Here is a 6363-nt window from a genome sequence, read left to right on the forward strand (position 1 = left end):
GACAAGCTCGAAGCTAAGGAGAATGCCGTGGAGGAGAGAGCCAAGGAGGCGGTGAGGGTGAAGATAGAGAAAGAGGCGGCCGAGGAGGCAGCAGCCCTTGCTGAGAAGGCAAAGACGGCCAATGAGGAGGCCAAGAGAATGAGGGAAGCCGAGGCCGCGAGGCAAAGGCCGAGGCCGCCAAGCCGAGGTCGCCAGGGAAAAACTGGGTTGCCCATCGAAGGAGATGCTGCTACCGCTGCTGATGGCGAGCAGCAACAGACATAGGGAGATGATGTATGTACCCTTTTGCCTTTCTGTCTTTGTATGTTGTACAACTTTGGTAGGTTTGTCTTTTGGCTGACCCTTATGGGGACGGCCGTCGTTTGTATTTCTTGCAATTTGTTGAACATATTTAATAAGAGCTCGTTTCTTCTGCCTCCGGCTTGGCCGAGGTCTTTACCTCATTCCTTTTTCTTGTGCTAATAGTTGAGCGTCTCAATCAGACTTAACGTTTTCACTTTGTCTCTGCAGCTCGGCCGAGGTCTTTCTCGTCCTTGTCACGAGTTTTTTCTCATGTTATTAATTGGGCGCCTCCTTTGTTTCCGCCTTGGCTTGGCCGAGGCAGTCTAGAGTGCGTTCCTCAACTGTGTAACGCTTCTAAGGCGTTTTGATCGCTTTGCGAGCATCAACTGCGCTGGTCGTGACCGTCGAGGTGTTTGCTTCCTGAGGGTGATTGCCATTCTTGCCGGTGTGACGGTGTCAGCCGGCGAGTGCTCCTTGTTATTGACTGCCGTGGCGTCTACCATCTGGAGTGACTGTGACGGCGTCAAACCTCTTGATGGAGACTGCCGTGGCGTCTAACACTTGGAGTGACTGCGACGACGCCTACTTCTTGATGGAGACTGCCGTGGCGTCTACCACTTGGAGTGCTTGCGACGGCGTCAAACCTCTTGGGGTGGCTGCGTGGCGTCTACTACTTGGGGTGACTGCGCGGCGGCGCCTACTTCTTGATGGAGGCGCAGTGGCGTCTACCACTTGGAGTGATCTGCGACGGCGTCAAACCTCTTGGGGTGACTGCCGTGGCGTCTACTACTTGGGGTGACTGCGACGGCGCCTACTTCTTGATGGAGACTGCCGCTCTTGTCGGTATGACAGTGTGAGCCGACGTCTGCTTACTTGTAGAGACTGCCGCTCTTGTCGGTATGACAGTGCGAGCCGGCGTCTGCTGCTTCCTAGTGACTATGGGGAAAATGAACATTTTGATGGAAGACTTGGACGATTTTTCATTAGATAAAAACATGCGTCGGGGTGCCCACAGCTGTTTTGGACACCTCGCGCCGCTACACGTTTTCCGAGATTACCGGTGTCCTAACGGTTTATCAAAGGCACACCTTCCCGGTCGGCCGCTAGCTACATCCATGAGGTCGCCTCTCTGTTGTAAGGATAGACTTTTCCCTTTCTCTCGATTTCTTTGCTACTTTGAGGATTGCATGTTGCATCCTCGCGCCTATCGGGACGTTGACCACCTCGTCATTCTCGTCTTTGGAGACGAGCTTATGCGCTTCCCCCGGTCCGAGACATACATCGGTGTTAGGGCCGGATGGACATCACTGCGTCGGCCTCGCTCGGGGTGACTCGGCCTATGAGAACGTTGTAGGCGGACGAGCCGTCGATGACCACGAACTCGGCTAGGACATTCTTAGCCGCATTCTTTTCGCCGAACGTCACCGGGAGTCTGATTGATCCCGGTGTTACCAGCCGGCCCCAGAGAAGTTGTATAGTGGGTTGGTGCGGGGGCTCAAGTCCTTGACTTTCGGGCCGAGCCGAGGAAGCACTCCCTGAACATGATGTTCGTGTATGCGCGCTTTGTGTCAATCGGGCACCTCTTGACCAGGTGGTTGGATATGTCCAAATTGACTACAAGTGGGTCATTTTGTGAGGAGCGATGACTCCTTCGTAGTCCTTCCTTCCAATGGTTATATCGGGGATGTTGGAAGCGGGGATCGTTGTGTTGGGCACAAAGTTGATGGCACGATATAGCTCGTTCGGTGCCGTTTGTGCCCATGAGCGGACCCTCCGTTCTCGTTGCCCCGATGACAACATGGATCACTCCTATCCGTTCGAAGACGGATTTCTTACCTGAATCGTTTGTCGGCGTCGGTCTTTTGGCCTTTGGCAACGTACTTGCCGAGGCTCCCCTTCCGGATCAGCTCTTCAATGGCATTCTTCGGATGCCGCGATCGTTGGTTAAATGGCGGTGTGGCGTGGTACTCACGATCGGCTTGTGTCACCGTCACTTTTTGGCTTGGGGGTCTCTCCCACTTCCGGCCCTCGTTTTGCTCGGGCGAAGACCTCGGCCCCGATACGACGAGAGGGGTTTTATCATTATACCGCCTACGGTGGTACGTTCTGAACTCCACCCGGCGCCCGTCGAGTCTGTTTCTGGCAGATTTGTCCGACCGTGACCTATTATTCTCACGGCGTCTTTCATCGGACCGTGACCCGTTGTTGTCACGGCGTCTTTCATCCGGGTTGTCCTCCCGGCGGCTCTTCTTTTCTGAGTGCTCGGCCTCGCTAGGGCCTACCCAGGTCTTGTGATAGTCATCTACCTTGATGGCCTGGTCGGCCATCTTCCTGGCGGCATCCAAGCCCAGGCCTCCGCACTTGATGAGCTCATTTTTTAAGTCTCCCCTTGGGAGGCCCTTCATCGTGAAGGCCGCCGGTTCGGGATTAATCTCTCGAATCTGGCTGGACCTTTCCATCGAACCTCTTCACATAGCTTCGTAGAGACTCGCCCCCTCCTGTTTGATAGTTAGGAGGTCCGATGTCTCCACGGCCCTTCTCTTGTTGCAAGAGTCTTTGGGCTAGAAAGGCGTCCCTTAGGTCGGCGTAATAGTATACCGAGCCGTCGGGAAGCCCCTTGTACCAACTTTGAGCCATCCCATGCAAAGTTGTTGGGAAAACTCGGCACCAGACCTCATCGGGCTGCTCCCATACCGACATGTAAGACTCGAAAGCCTCGGCGTGGTGGTGGATCACTTTCCCCTTTGTATGATATGGGTGGCAACCGAGCTTAGTTGGCACCTGGACTTCTAGGACGTAGGCGTTGAGGGGTGTCGACCACGTGTCGAACGACACGTGGCGATCGGCTCCTCGCGTTCCTAATCCGGCTCCTCCCCTCGTAGCGGGAAGGACTCCTTCTTCGACTCGGACTTCTTCTCCAACTCTGTTGAGTCGGACTCCTCTAGCTCCTTTGGGGTAAGCCTCGTTCGTCTGGGGGACGCTGTCCTCCCATGAGTACGGGAAGGACTTAGGTCTACCACGCCCACTTTGGGCTCCCCCGGCGACTTGACCGGGTCGGACTTCTCCTAGTGCTCCGTTCAAATTTCTCGGAGTCACATTTTGGGCCCTGGTCTCTTGGACGGTTTCCGCCGCTCTTGTCGGCGTGACAGTGTGAGCGGGCGTATTACTAATTAGGTCCGGAGCATTTTCGGTTTGCTACGTCAACCACATGTCCCATGATGGTGACTGGCTGGCTGGTTGTGGCGTGTCTGGTATTATTGGCATCCCGAACTCCGGTTGGATTACTCCGTAGGTGGAGGGCCGCACGACTCCAGAATTGTTGAAGGTATCATCTTGGTAGAACGCGGTTTCGTCGGTCACGACTGCGTCTTGTTGTTTCGACATCTTCTTAGCTTTTTGGGTGGGTTTTTGTGTTTTTTTTTTTTTTGGGAATGAATGTGACTAGCTTTTAGTAGCGATTTTCCCCACAGACGGCGCCAATTATTCCGGGTGTAATTCCAGAGCAGATATTCGTTACCACTCGTAGCTTGTAGAATGTCATCTTTGGTTGAATCCTCCTTTCCTTAATTGTTCCTCTCGGCCTCTCCTGCAACAATGAACGAACTGAGGGCTTGGCTTTGTGCCAAGCGTACTCACTCCGACGCTCAAGTCAGTACACTTAAGGGGTAAGTTGTTACTTGGCTGAATGTATATTGTAGAGAGATAAGGAAGATAATACCAGATGAATAGTGTTTCTTAGGTTAAGTTCTGGATCTTTTCCTCAATGAAGGTTGATGAGTATTTATAGACTTTCACCTTTTGTCACGTAGTGGCCAAGTGGCCAAGTGGCTAGCAGGTGGAAAGACTGATCTACCCCTCGGCCGAGGGACCTATGGCAGGCCGGCGGGCCCTGTTGACTCACCGCCGAGGGGTCTTGGATATGAGTACGCGGGTATGTGTCCCGGCTGGCAGGTTGCCATGCCGAGACCAGTATGTTGACAGCCGATGGGTTGCATCGGCTAAATTTGTCTAAGTCGTTGACTTGCTGTGGACATCTTTGACCTTGCTCAATATGTTGACTTGGTCAGCGGTGCAGAATATGCCCCATCAATATAAATGAGTGTTATTAAATGTGCAATGTCGTAACATTAAAAATAAGTCCATAATTCAAGATTTGACGTAATATAATTTCATAATTTCAGTAGCGGTCTTCATTCTGATGAGATAATACGGTTTTTCATCATTAACGTAACTAACCTACATATAACGTATGTATAATTAAAGAAAAAACAGTTTTCATCTACGACAATGGTTTTCATCATTAATGTAATTAAAATAATCGATTCAATCTATCAGTCGCTGCTTCGAACCACTATCACGAGGATATCACCTTGGTTGGGGCTCGGGGACATTGCACGTAAGTTGTACATGTGAGTAGTATTTTTTTCAAAATGTGCTTTTCCAAAGCATGAGAGTCTAATATCTCCCTGACTCACTACCACCGTCACCTCCATCATCTCTCCAACTCCCCTCAAATATTAAATAAAAATGAAAATCCGTCCACTCTCAATTTAATCTTATACCCTCATTCTCACTTGGAGGCCTCTTTCTAATCCCTTCAAGTTCCAATTGAAAATTCTCTCACATCACATCTGCCCTCAAAATTTACTTAACACCTCATAAAACGACATTTGCAGTCAATTATCGAAATTATATGTATGATACAAAAAGATCGATCTTTATGTATTTTCGACTATTGATTTCTTTAAAATTGATTTCTTTTTCTTCCATGCAGTATTGTTATTTTTTTTTTACAGTATTTCACTGTTTTTCCTTTTTTTTGTTTTCTTTTTTCACTATTCTTCAATTATTATGAATAATTATGATGTCTTTCAGACCTTTTTAAAAAAGTTATTTAAATATTGTTGTCTTTAATTATTTCTGTTTTTTAAGTATTTTTCCATATGTTCATCTCATTCAAATTTAAAGGATTTGACTTTTAACATTAAAACTAATTAAAGTGAATAATCGGAATAACTTCATGTAAGTATGATACGAAACTTATATTTTCTCCTTTTTATATTTCTTTGCATTTATTTTAAAGTTTATATTTTTTTCGATTTGGAACGGGAACTTTTTCAAATCTACTTGTATTATATTGGTTATGTTATATTTAGTTCTTTTTATATTTGGTTTCATTTATTTTAAAGTTTATATATTTTCGATTTAAAAAAAAAAAACTCTTTTTACAGAGTAATCTATTTTCTACGATTTTTTTTATCTACCTCTACTATATTGTTTATGTACGAAAATTTAGAAAAATGACATATCAATATATTTTGTTGTTAAAATGTTAAGAACTAATATACTCTGTATTTGTGAAGTTGGAATATAATAGTCATACTGATTTTTTTTTTATTTACACAATGAGTTTAACTACTCATTCCAAATAGACCTGGCAAACAGATCGGGTCGTGTCGGGTTCGTGTTCGTGTCACATGTAAACGAGTCACAATCCCTCAAACCCAAACCCGACCCAATTAAATCTCGTGTCGTGTTCGTGTCGACCCACTTACATAAATGGGTCATAAGGTCTCAACCCTAACCCGTTAATTTTGTGTCGGGTTCGTGTCGTGTTTTCGTGTCCCGTCCATATTTTGAAAGTTTAAGTATATTTATGTGATGGAGGATCAAGAAAAATTAGGATTAATTTAGTAAACAAGTCATTCGTGTCGGGTTCGTGTTTAGAGAGGTCAACCCTAACCCAACCCAATTAAATATCGTGTCGAGTTCGTGTCGACCCACTTACATAAATGGGTCATTAAGTCTCAACCCAAACCCGTTAATTTCGTGTCGGGTTCGTGTCGTGTCATTATTTGCCACCTCTAATTCCAGATGATTAATCAATATGCATTGTTCATATTTTATTTGTTCAGGTTAGAAGTAGGAGGACGATTATTTGAAAATTTTATTAATTTTTTGTAATTGTAATTTATTTATGTGTAATTGTATAGTGTATGATTTTGTGTAAATGTAATCTTAATTAAATAAAATTAAGATGGTAAAGAAGAGTGTAATTAATTATGTAGAGATCATGGCGGT

The sequence above is a fragment of the Silene latifolia genome, chromosome Y (genome assembly GCF_048544455.1).
Source record: "Silene latifolia isolate original U9 population chromosome Y, ASM4854445v1, whole genome shotgun sequence".
Taxonomy (NCBI): Eukaryota; Viridiplantae; Streptophyta; class Magnoliopsida; order Caryophyllales; family Caryophyllaceae; genus Silene; species Silene latifolia.